This window comes from Electrona antarctica, assembly GCF_951216825.1.
Source record: "Electrona antarctica genome assembly, chromosome: 12".
NCBI classification, from domain to species: Eukaryota; Metazoa; Chordata; class Actinopteri; order Myctophiformes; family Myctophidae; genus Electrona; species Electrona antarctica.
The window spans coordinates 10,589,252-10,603,448 of NC_136793.1; positions in this window are offsets into that span (position 1 = coordinate 10,589,252).

A 14,197-nucleotide genomic window follows, 5' to 3' on the forward strand; every position below is an offset into this window, starting at 1 on the left:
CTCTCTCTCTCTCTCTCTCTCTCTCTCTCTCTCTCTCTCTCTCTCTCTCCATCCCCTTCTCTCGCGCGCGCTCTCTCTCTCTCTCTCTCTCTTTCTCTCTCTCTCTCTCTCTCTCTCTCTCTCTCTCTCTCCATCCCCTCTCCATCTCTCTCTCAAACCCCTTCACCTATCTCTCTCTCTCTCTCTCTCTCTCTCTCTCTCTCTCTCTCTCTCTCTCTCTCTCTTATCTCTATCACACTCAATATTTCTCTCCCTCCTTCCCTTGATCTTTCTCTTCCCTGCTTGAGGCATAAGATAGGAGAGTAAGGTATAACTGTATTGACGGACGGACGGACGGACGGGCAGATGGATGGAGCTCGAGGGATTGAAGTACTGATGAGAAAGGGAGGAGACAAAGGTATAGACTGGATGAGAGAGAGAGAGAGAGAGAGAGAGAGAGAGAGAGATGTAACTAATGGCATGTCGGTGTTAAGGCCTTAATCAATGCTTGATTAATATTCATTGGTTTAGACCTGGCAAGGAGGCGGGGCTAATGGAACACTTCCTGCTTAGATTGATCACACACGGAACAAGGGCACGCTAACTATGCAACACACACACACACACACACACACACACACACACACACACACACACACACACACACACACACAATGGTAAATGGTGCATTTATATAGCGCCTTTATCCAAGGCGCTTTACATAGATTGTGCATTACATTCACCCACACATACACCGATTGTGGCGGAAGCCATGCAAGGTACCAACCAGCACATCGGGAGCAATTTGGGGTTCAGTGTCTTGCCCAAAGACACTTCGACATGTAGACAGGAGGAGCCGGGATTCGAACCACCGACCCATGGATCATTGGACGACCTGCTCTACCTCCTGAGCCACAGTCGCCCCACACACACACACACACACACACACACACACACACACACACACACACACACACACACACACATACACACACACACACTCACACACACACACACACACACACGCGCACACTCTCTCGCACGCACACACGCATGCATCGTTAGCATGCACGCATGCATCTTTAGCACGCATGCACACACACAAACACACACACGCACACACAGAGAGTTATACTGTACTTGTGAGAACATCAACATTTTAGAAATACCTTCGGCAATGTTCAACTCCAAGGCTAAAGACAAAATTGCCAATCTAAGATCACAGCATGATAGCTGCTATTGTCTGTGTACACCACACACACACGACACCTGATTTCCTCTAAAAAATATATTTTAAATCTTAAAAATATGCAGCCATTTCTCTCAGGAAATGTATTTTGTGTTTTAAGCATTGCAGCGGGAAACTGTGCACATTCGACCGAGCAATTTCCATTTGTCGTCGGGTTATACTTTGACTGAACAACTGGAGTTGAGTATTTTGTCCACATACAGTTGGGTGCCACCGATATTGTCCCTTATCATTTGACCCATTTAGGCCTGACCTCAAAATTTTAAAAAATCCTTCTAAATCCTCCAGTTTTCTGAAATAAATATTTTCACGATTTTTCAAAAATAGCAGACCTACAAGCTCGTAGCGCGCCACTCGGTGGCGCGCTACGAGCTTGTAGATCTGCTATTTTTCAATAGCTAAATTATAACAATGTTTAAAACACCAAAAGGGGTTCCCGCCCAAAATGGGTTAACTGTCCTTTTGCGCAGATCACGCAAACCTCAGCAAAAAGAAAAGGACAATATCGATGGCCTCCAACTATACTTTGACTGAACAACTGGAGTTGAGTATTTTGTCCACATATTGTCACTAATAGTTGCTTTGTACAATGTACATTTAGAATGCCGTAGCGCACTTGGTCTTCAACCAGCCAAAAATGTTCACGTCTCCCCCCCTTCTCTGCTCCCTCCATTGGCTCCCAGTTAGGCCCTAAATTGATGCCTCATTGGCCGCTGCAGTTCGTTAGAGCCATGTGTGTCCAGCCTAATGAGGAAGTCAAGCGGAAGAAATGATAGCCTCTAACTCACACGGAAGCTTGCCAAGCTTCCGCTATATTATGTTTCCGCAAAAGCTTGCCTCCATGCTGCCTCCTCTCGAGATACACACGCCCCCAGAGTCGAAGGAGGCGTCTACATTTGTATGTCTATGCTACTGCCTGCACAGATACAAAACACTGATGTTGGCCAGCAAAACTAGATTACTATTTCTATGCATGTTAAATATTACCTCGTGTTTACATTGCTTACAGTACTGTAAATCGCTCTGGATTAAGAGCATCTACTAAATGCCTACATTGTAAATTATAAATAGTGAGTTTGTAGATCAGATACTTTTATTCAAGTCACATTTTTAATCCAGGCTTTTTTACTTGCATGTTCTTTTTTATTGTATTGCTACTTTTACTTAGGCCTAAGAAATAAAAAGTGATTACTTCTTCCACCACTAAGACAGGTACATAAGAAATAAAAAGTGATTACTTCTTCCACCACTAAGACAGGTACATAAGAAATAAAAAGTGATTACTTCTTCCACCACTAAGACAGGTACATAAGAAATAAAAAGTGATTACTTCTTCCACCACTAAGACAGGTACATAAGAAATAAAAAGTGATTACTTCTTCCACCACTAAGACAGGTACATAAGAAATAAAAAGTGATTACTTCTTCCACCACTAAGACAGGTACATAAGAAATAAAAAGTGATTACTTCTTCCACCACTAAGACAGGTACATAAGAAATAAAAAGTGATTACTTCTTCCACCACTAAGACAGGTACATAAGAAATAAAAAGTGATTACTTCTTCCACCACTAAGACAGGTACATAAGAATACAATGCACTTGTTCTGGTTCCATTGTAGCAAAATCACTCATGCATTCCTTTCACTGACATTATTTGAACTTCTAAGACCTCTAAGGGAGGTATCCTGCATCTTAACCTGAAACGTGCACACACACACACACATGTGCACACGCACGGACGCACTCATGCACGCACGCACACACGCAGACTGACCTGACTTCAGTTCATGCCGCCTAATCTGCAGTCTGATCTACAAACTAGCAGCGCATGCCATAGGCAATTAGGCATACAACAGACGGGGGCCATTACCATGTTCCCAGGGTGCCATATGTTTCCGAGGACTATGTGGATAGCAGATCTACAGACTCAGAAAGAAATCTATTGAACAGAGATTATTATCGGTTTTATGCAGTCACTTTTCAACATGCACGCACGCATCTTTAGCACGCACGCCCACACACACACACACACACACACACACACACACACACACACACACACACACACACACACACACACACACACACACACACACACACACACACACACACACACACACACACACAGCGACCTTGGCGGACAAGATTTAAGGATGATCCGGACGTATTTTCTCCCCTGCAGGCCGCGTTTAATGGAGCTCTTTTACGAGGCGGACTGCACCTTTATGGCCAATATATAGACTTTAGCCTGACAGAGAGACGGCAGGCCAGGCCAGGCCAGGCCAGACGGACGGACGGACGGACGAACGGATGGACGAGTACATAGATGGAATGACTTGAGTTGAGACATTGAGGTGAAACACCACAGGTTCATGTACTTTTTATTTGCATTGTAATCCCCATAGGGTAATTTTAGATCGGCTCATATAAGAACTGTGTCTGAAAAATAAACTAATCATCCAGGCCGCTTCACTCATATGGATATGAAGAATCAACTGACAAACGCCAACTGCGAAAACGCTAATGTTACTGCTGCTGCTGAATTAGTTAAATGTTCGCTAGAAACAGACTAATATCAAGGTCAAGTCAATGAAACTTTATTGTCCACAAGGGATATTTGTCTTGGGCTTTCACCTCAGCTGCAGCCACACATAAAACATCAGTGACAAACAAATTCATAACAGAGGGAGACACAACATTACACAATTGCACACATGATGTGGATAATCTAACCTCTTCCAGTTACTGCTGTTTCAGAGCCTCGTTAAGCATTTTAGTTTTTTAAACTGATGTACTTCCACTTTGGTTCTTTGTACCTTCTCCCAGAGGGAAGAAGTATACAAACTCTCCATTTAAAACATGGATAACATCACTGGCAATTTTTTGAGCTGTTAGTGTAGCCTGTTCATAAATAGACTGCAGAGAGGGGAGTTGTCTTACCCCTATGATCTTCTGCAGTTTGCACCAATCTGAACAATTTGGACCTTAGAGAGATTACCGAACCAAACTGTGATGCCAAACAAACCAGGCTTTCCAAGACTGCTCGATAGAACACTAACATATACATTTTTGGCCAACACCATGAGCCCTGAGACGTCGGAGGAAGTGCAATCTTTGCTGTAGTTTACTACAAAGACTGTCAACATGCATATTCCAAGTTAGTGAGTTGTCAATCTAGATCCCCAAGTATTTATATGAGGAGATCTGGGAGATGGTCGGGTCATGAATGACCACAGGCCTGTGATCACCAATACTCTTGGGGTCAAACACCATCTCCTGTGTCTTCTTAACATTACGAATAAGGTGGTTGTCATCACACCACCAAATATGATACAGAGGCACCTCCCCGACAATATCGCCGAGACAGTTATTTGTTTACTTTTGGATCTCAATTCTTATATGAGACGATTTTAAGATGACCCTATGTTATTCTCCATAGAGAAAAACTTCCATGAACCAGGGGATGAGTGAGTGACTTTGGCGCTCTGTGCGTCATCATCATACAAGAGTGTCAGATCTACAAGCAGAGACGTGCTGGCCATTGGGAAATTCGGGACAACTCCCGAACGGCCGGTCCAGTCCAGGCCGGTCTGGGCCTGGACTGGACCAGGTGGAAGAGCGCCCTAGAGGGCCTCCGCAACTCCACTTCCCGGGCTGAATTATGGGCCCAGTACGTCCCTGTCTACAAGCACACCGGTGATCATGCTATTTTCACTAGAACGGTATATGGACTTACAAGGTTTCCGCCCGACAGCAACGCTACAGTGTAGATCCGCTCTGTTAATTTAACTCAGAATGTGTATCAGGGGATCCATTTGCGTCCGTTTCTTACACTCTGAGTTCAATTAACACACGATTTTACTGCACTCTCTCTCTCTCTCTCCCTCTGTCTCCCTCTGTCTCTCTCTCGCTTTTATTCTTTTCAAGCCATCTCATACAGTTTTATCTCCTCTAGTCTCCCTCCATCTCCCCCCCACCCCGCCAGCCCCTCTTTTCACACACAACTGTCCCCGTATTTTACTGTCTTTATACAGGCCCATTCATCCCTCCCTATCTGTTTTAGCCTTCGTTTTCACAACTCAATCTCCCCGATCGGCCTCTCTCCACTATCTGCATCTCTCTCTCTCTCTCTTTCTCTCTCTCTCTCTCTCTCTCTCTCTCTCTCTCTCTCTCTCGATTTTTTCCTCCGTAGTATGACGTGTGAGATTGCAAATCAGCTCTTCGTGGCGCAACATTGTACAACAGAGTATTTAAATTAAGCATCTCTCTCTGATGTATTAGCGATATCTCAGCCGTTGCACCGCAAAATCCAGAGTGTTCATCTAAAGCTGAATCGTCTGTCATATAAGACGTGTTGCTCGTGTACACGCGACAAAAACGCCAATACGTTTACTCAAGTAAATGCCATGGGTTTGAATACAGAACTTTAACTTGCAACAGCATTTCTACATTGTGGTATTGCTACTTTTACTTACCTCAGTAAAACTGATTCTACCAGCACTGCTGGAGCATTCAGTGATTTGAATGATTTGGGGAAAAAACCCAGTCCCCACACAGGAACTCTGTCATTTCTTGGCCGGAACCGGGCCAGGCCGTTTATGTGGGTCTGCAACTTCCGGGGACCCCCGGGGACCCCCCCGGGGACCCCCACACAAAAGTTGCACCAATCACTTCATTTTTTTGGAAAATGCAGGTTCCACACAGAGATTCCAGACTAATATCTATGCAGTGATATTGTTGTGAGCAATCTGCTATTTTCTTCTAAAGTTTTCCCAGAATATACGGGTGCTGCATGGGGTTCAAGAAGTGGTTAGACTGGAACCCACCTATGCTTTCCATGGCATAGGCAGCTCCCGGCAGGATCCGCCGGGAGAATCTAGCTGCATGACATGAGACTAATTAATTAGAGCGACAGAGAGAGAGGAGTGTGTGTGTGTGTGTGTGTGTGTGTGTGTGTGTGTGTGTGTGTGTGTGTGTGTGTGTGTGTGTGTGTGTGTGTGTGTGTGTGTGTGTGTGTGTGTCAATTTAACAAAGGTGCAGACGATCAGAAATCAGCAGAGAGTGATCGACGTTTGCGTTAATGTATGCCGAATTGAAGTGGACTCGGTCCCAGACCAAAAGGTCTGGGTTTCTAAGGCTAAGAAGTGGTTAACCGCTGACTCCTCTCCATCCTGCTAAAACATGAAATCACATTCTCTCTCTCTCTCTCTCTCTCTCTCTGTATCTATCTCTCTCCGTCTCTCTCTCTCTCTCTCTCTCTCTCTCTCTCTCTCTCTGTATCTATCTCTCTCCGTCTCTCTCTCTCTCTCCATCTGCCAAGAAGGGGTGGTGGGGGAGTGTGTGCACGGTGGTGCGTGTGCAGGAAGAATCTGTCTGCTCCAATCAAGGCTGGTATTTCTCAGAGAGCGGCCATTTTTTAAACTAACTAATAGCGGGGCCGTTGGCCCTATAAATCACTGCAACACAGATAAAAATGAAACCATCACAAAGATGGAGAGGAGGGCAGCACGGCAGCACATCATTTCAATGCACTGACTCTCTCTCTGTGTGTGTGTGTGTGTGTGTGTGTGTGTGTGTGTGTGTGTGTGTGTGTGTGTGTGTGTGTGTGTGTGTGTGTGTGTGTGTGTGTGTGTGTGTGTGTATGTGTGTGTGTGTGTGTGTGTGTGTGTGTGTGCGCATGCGTCACTATTCTTGCGAGGACCAAATGTCCCTATAAAAGTGTAGTAGAATTTGTGAAATACACACTTTTTTCTTATGGTTAAAAAATATTTTTGAAAGATTATAATTATAATTCAGGTTGGTGTTATGATTAGGATTAAATATTTAGAAGTTAGGTTCAGGGATTATAGAGATAAATTTACGTTACTTAGACACTTACTGTAAGTTGCGTGCCAGTGTCATGTGCCGAAAAATAGCTGATTTACAAGCGCGACCACGGCCTGTTTTTCGGCATTAGGCTTATGGGGGAAAAAAGGCATTTAAAAGAATGGTATTCATAAAATAATCACTGTCTTAAAGGAGCATTCAGTGATTTGGGTGATTTGGAAAACCACCCAGTCCGCCCGGTAACAAAATGTGCACATGCACACGCTCTACAGTGGGGGGAAGTGCAACAGACCAACAGCATGTGCCCCCACTCGATCATGATTGGAGGAAGGCCCCTCTCATCCTGATTGGATGAAGGCTTTGCCACCCGCCACCAAAACTGAAACTAGGATTTTTGACCCCAGGGGCTCACTGGGGACAGGGAGGAACTCCTTATATGGTCAGCACACTCTATGGTAGGGAGGATTATCCAAAAAAAAAGGAAGTAATATTTGAATGAAGTGAAATCACTGAATATACCTTTAAAATGTTGATGTCCTCGCACGTATAGCAGAAGTGTGTGCTCTCGTGTGCGTCTCCAGATGCATGCCCGGCTCTTAGCATGATCGACGGCCTGTCTTTACGCCTATCTGTCTTGCTGCCAGGAACACTGGAGCCGGCCGCGTTGCGTCTGGCCCACCAACAACACCTGTTGGGTCTGCAGCACACAGATTGTCTTCCCCTCACACGGTGATATTTACACAAGTCTTTCTTCACCCCAGTCTGGCTTTGCTTTTCCAGGAATAGTCCAGTAGATATTACAAATATTTGTGGGCAAGTTCGCGATCACGCACGCACGCACGCGCACGCACACGCGCACGCGCACACGCACACACGCACGCACACACGCACACACACACGTGGTGTCCTTGCCAAAACGTTTGAGAACTACTGATTTAGAAGGCATTTGTAGAATCGGCCTCAGAGTTAAGGCCTTAATGGCTTAAACCGACGTCGCTCAGCAAATTGGATAAAGCAACTACAAAGCACCAAACTCCAAGTCTGAGCGGCGACTGAAGCATGAGAGATGATAGAGAATCGGCTCCACAGGGCCTTTCATCCTCCAACATAACTAAATCCACATCATTTCTGCACTTCCATTCGGAGCTCCGCGCATTCAGCAGGACTCACTCAGGATATTGCCGTTTGATTGTTGACGCGCACTTCTCGGCGTAATGAAACGCCAAGGAGACATCTGTTTCGCTTGAGAAATAAATGGCTTTTTATGTCTGTAATTACGAGCCATTATTGCTTTCTGGCTGGAGAGGCGCGGAGACAATTTCTGCAAGCCCGTTTTGATCACGCAGCTGTGTGTTGAGGAACCTAGTTAGCGCACTTGGTGTAAGAAAATGAGAATGTTGGATCTGTTACGCAATTGAACAGAGTTAAAGAAAAAAAAAAGCCTTTGTGATTTTTGTGCATTCTCTATGTGTTAGAGAGGATTAGCCAAAAGACACCGTCTTCAAATATTCAGCATAGCACATGCATGTCTGTTTTTTAGTGTTTTATAATGCTGTAGGCTACATGTGTACCGTGGGTGTACATCAGTGGTTCCCAAAGTGGGGTCCGGGGACCCCCAGGGGTCCTTGAGGGAGTTCCAGGGGGTCCCCAGCCGGTGTGGAACCAAATGGACCGTTATGGGTTAAATTAACATTGATTTTACAATAAAAATTGGGGGTCCCAGAGATTCCATTAAATGGGGGTCTGTGGACTAATGCATGCCAAACTGGGGCGTCCTTGAAATTAAACGGGTTGAGAATCACTGCTGGAGCCATACAAATCTTCTGTTATGGGGGGGTCCCTGGCATATCTTTTCAAATGGGGGTCCGCGGGCTACTTAGTGTCAATTTGGTCCCAATTTGGGAACCACTGGTGTACACAATACACTCAGATTTTGTTATAGCCCATTCTGGACGATCGTTGCATGGCAGACTGAGACGGGCGTGTTTCTCACTGGTCTGATTGAATTAAATACATACACAGTTGCTTGGTGCTCCCTCTGTCAAACCTTATACATATTATCTGTTAGTGTCAATGCACCAGTAGGGTCGTGATTAATGAAGTGTCCACTACAATCATGGGGTTCCGAGTGTGTGTGTGTGTGCGTGCGTGCGTGCGTGCAGTATACATGCCTTTACTAGTTAAGTATTATTTTCATTGCCTCATGCTGGGTGTCCCCAGCAAGACATTAGCAGGGAACATGTTTATTAGCACAAGAGCACAGAAGATAATAAAGCTACGATAAACCAGCATCTGAGGAGCCATCAACAGCTCACACACACGCACGCACGCAAGCACGCACGCACGCACGCACTCACGCACGCTCACACACGCACACATCCACTCTAACAGCGTGGTAATCAAAAGGCTGTTATGCGAGGCGGGCGGCCTCAGATTTCATAGAACTGCGGTGCTTGTTGCTCACGGACACCCGGTCTAACGCGGGTATACATTATCATTATCATTATAAATGTTTCATTTCTTGTTACGAGTGCTAATTGGAGCCGGCTCTTCGTAAAACAGGAAGGTGTGATATTAATGACAGTGATTATTGTCTCTTATTAGTAGAGGGACATGTTTAGATGGCAATGCAATTATAGGATCACAGAGTCACGGGCACAGTGGGGCTATTTAGCTCGGAAGGAGAGATTAGGGGAGGGAGATAGCAGAGAGATGCAAGAGCACTTATTAATCAACACGGTTATAATGAACAATCAACGAGTTACAGGTGTAAAAGAGGTGGTTTGGTATTCTGTTTTTGTACATACAGTAAGCTTCCTATGAATTGCACTTGAGGGGGAAAAATATTAACATAACAAAGCAAAACCATATCAACTAGCCTACATTATAAACAAAGTGTGTACACACAAAAACAACGGTGCTTCAGTGGTTCTTTGGGAATGTTGTGGTGCTATATAGCACCCCAGGGTTCTTCAGTGGTTCTTTGGGAATGTTGTGATGGTATATAGCACCTCAACACAATTACTGAAGTGCTATATACTCCAAAAATCACACCCGTGTGAACTGAGTGGTGCAACTACACATTTATTGTTATAGTTACTGTACATTAGTACATTAGTACTCTGACGTGATATCTGTGATGTCAGTGACGTCACATACTAACCATAGCAACCATGCTCGTTTTTTTGGTTGCTAACCATAGCAACCATGCTCTTTTTTTTGGTACGAACAAACACACAAACACGGGTACACGGGTACACAAAGCCAGTTGTTGGAGTGGTTTTCACCACTCAACAAAAAACATAAAGGCAGAGTACCTCGTCTCTTGTGCAAGTCGCACGGGCATCACATAGGCCTACTCCCCGGCCGCTGGGGTGACCCTGGGTTTGAGTCTTCCCTGAGTTGATCCTTGCATCGTTTCACATATAGCCAGTATGTTTTAATCTCCTTCCCCAGGGGTACACTCAACCAACACGAATGGCTGCAATACAACCATAATGACACAAAACCAATCCTGTTCAATGAAAAACATTTTGTTCTTTTCTTTTCCCTTTTATTTTTTTCCCCAATCATACCTACAGTACTGTACCGCTTTATGGTTAGTCATTTGTTATTTTTAACAGAAATATTCCAGTTGCTGTAAGATGTGTGAAATGGTCTGTTTACTCACAGTCTGGAAGGAAATTGCAAGTGTGAAAGCATGTTAACAGAGAGAGAGAGAGAGAGAGAGAGAGAGAGAGAGAGAGAGAGAGAGAGAGAGAGAGGAGGGGGGGGGGCGAGAGAGAGAGGGAAAGAGAGAGACAGAGAGAGAGAGGGGGGGGGGGGGAGAGAGAGAGGAGGGGAGAGAAGCGAGAGAGAGAGAGAGAGAGAGGGGGGGGGGAGAAAGAGAGAGGAGGGGAGAGAATCGAGAGAGAGAGGGAGAGAGAGAGAGAGAGAGAGAAAGAGGGGGGGAGAGAGAGAGAGAGAGAGGGGGGGGGGAGTGAGAGAGAGACAGAGACAGAGGGGAAAAGAGAGAGAGAAAGAGAGAGAGAGAGAGAGAGTTGGGGGGGAGTGAGAGAGAGAGAGAGAGAGAGGGGGGGGGGAGTGAGAGAGAGACAGAGGGAGAGGGGAAAAGAGAGAGAGAGAGAGAGAGAGAGAGAGAGAGAGAGAGAGAGAGAGAGAGTAAAACTACACAGCTACACTATTGCATCAACTGTCACTGAAGTGATGCTCAACACGCTCCTAGGCTCCTTGACATCATCAAGGAGTTTGTGTGGGAGCAACGAGGAAGACACATATGAAAGAAAATGATACAGGCTGGGGAACAGCGATGTATGTGGCTGACAGGAGGAAGCGTGTCTTTTCCCTGTTGCAAGCTAGCGTTGTGTGGAGGGAGAAGAGGATTGGAGAAAAAAAAACATATGATTGACTCACATGCAGCGTCATTGGAGCACTGGTGAATGTTTAATCCTGCTTAATGTTTTTTGGTAGCTTTTGTGAGTCATTTATGCAGCGATAACTGGCTTCCATTGAAAATGAAATGATAAGTGGCTTTAAAAAAAACTAAAACAAAAAAAGGCTACTGTGACCGACTAGTCAGGGCAAGGCAGGACACAACACAGGGCAGCTTTCTTAAGTAGACTGGTTCCTCTCAGTTCAGGGAATAATTCACAACAATATTAATACCCAGGAGAGGAGATAGCTCTCCACTGTCCGGACAGAGGCTCTCTCTTGAGTGTTTGTGGAGATGAGCTCTGAGTCCAGTTCTAGTTTGACTCATCCTCCATCTCACACATACATACCCAAAAGTAACAGAATTCAGAAGTCTGTCTGTCTGTTCAAGCTCCTCCTTTGTACTTTGTCGAATGATGGTGTCACATGCTGAAAATAGCCAATCTGGAAGCTCTCAATGAGTTGCGATGCGACATGCTGTGAGCTTCCGCAACGGCAATTTCTTCTTCTTTTTTTGCCACTCTCAACACCATCATTTGACGGATCGCACATTACGCAGTTATTCTCTCTTCACTGAGTGAAGTCATGAACACACACGGATGAGTTGAAGTTCGCTCATTCTGTGTGCGCACGACTGACTTTCAGCCGTGTGTGACAGTGTGTCTGCACAACGTTTGATATTTCAGTGGTGATATATAGTCCCATATACCCTCTGTCACACTTTCCGCTTTCCTGTCACACTTTGTCATCCACGTCCGTCATCTGGGGAGCGTCTGCAGACTGTTTATCTACCCGACAGACATCTGTTTCATCAGCGTTTAGAAAGGTCAGCCGCTGGTATTTCCCTGCCACAACCGTGGCTAATGTCACCCGAGAACACCTAGGATACACGCAGCGAAAGGAACAGGCACTCTTCGTTTTAAGTCTTTGTAGAGGAAATGTGTGCATTTTCTTGTTTTGTTTTTAGCACAATGGATCATAATTTCTTGTGTGATCAATGTCATTATAGGTGAAAAGCTTCAAAACATTCCCCCCCACCCCCCAATTTTTCAAGAGGGGCGCGACAACGCAAAACAGAATCCTAAACAATCCTAAACAAAGCTAAACAGGTGAGTCGCGGGCGTGTGCACGAAACGAGCACACGCGCAACAATTTACGTGCCCACGTAAATACGCTTGCGTAGACTTCTCCGCGCGTACAGAAAAAAAACGTAGGTCTCATTGAAAATGAACTATTGGCGCGTTAAATCACTGCCCGTTTGAAAGGACTGAAGAAATTTGCAGCGCATAATTTACATCTTCCCATAAGAAGGTGGTTCGTTTAAGCCACGGTAACAAACACTTCACCGGTGAAAATCCACATGGCAGATCCACGAAGGACAGTAGTCCGCGTGGGGGAACACATCCAACATAAGGAATCAGAACTGTCTGTCAAAGGAATGTGTTTCAGGGTGGCAGCAGGCCAGCCTGGTGACAGGCGGTGTTAGCCCATCAGTCAATGGGTTAAACTGTACGGTATGCGTTTACTGGGCTTTACTTAACTGTCTGGTGTTGATATCGGTACGGTATGCGTTTACTGGCTTTACTTAACCCTGACCTGAGATCAGATTCTAAAAATGTCTTCTACGTCCTGACAGTTTTACTGAAAAAGCTATGTTTCTATGTCAGTCGTCAGTCATTTTTCAAAAATAGCAGACCTACAGGCTCGTAGCGCGCCACTCGGTGGCGCGCTACGAGCTTGTAGATCTGCTATTTTTCAATAGCTAAAGCATAACATAATGCTAACACCAAAAGGGGTTCCCGCCCAAAATGGGTTAACTGTCTGGTGTTGATATCGGAGGGATCTTCAGGGCTCCGGTGGGTGGCTGTTCTTTGTGCCTGTCAAGTGAAGGCTGCATGGAAGCCGTTATAAGGGCCGTCTGTCACGCAGGCAGCGTGACAGGGTGTCACCACTCACCACACCTGATTGCAGGGCAGGCACGTTGCGCGCACGTGGCACGTGCGTGGGAAGACGCGCACATGCGTGTCACACACATCTTTCAGCTCGAATGGAAAGGTGTAATGGAGGACTGCGCTTCAGAGGACGAGGAAGCCTCAGATCATCACAGTGACATGCACACACATGTATTGAATTAGATATAAATAAGTCAGCAGTCACACGTCCTATTGAATGTGCACGCACAAGCACACATGCACGTTGCGCCGGCACGCCGGCACGCACGCACGCACACACACACACACACACACCTATTGAAAAGCTGCGAGGGGATATCATATTTGTGTCAAGTCACGATTCAAATGAGATTCCCGTTAAGCCTTTGAAGAAGGGACCCAAGAGGAAGCTCTGTGTTGATTTGCCAATCTGTATGCATGGCTTCTCTATAGGTGACGAAGTTTCACATGTGTATACAGCACCACGTATAATAATGTATATACATTTCTCAGATACACTGTAGTGTGCATGAAAGACTTGATCTCAAACCTGGCTTTCATGTTCCTTTCTTCTCTACTCTTTTCAAATTAAATCCACTTTCTTTTGCTTTCACTTGACTGCCCCCCCCCCCCCCAGCCCCCACCCCTCCCCCCCCCCCCCCCGCCTCCCCCCGCATCTATTTGATTTCACTGCAGTCTTAACAGCCCAAGAACAAAAAACAAACAAAAAGGCGTTGCATATATATTTTTATTTTTTTCTGACGCTGTAAGAAGAATTG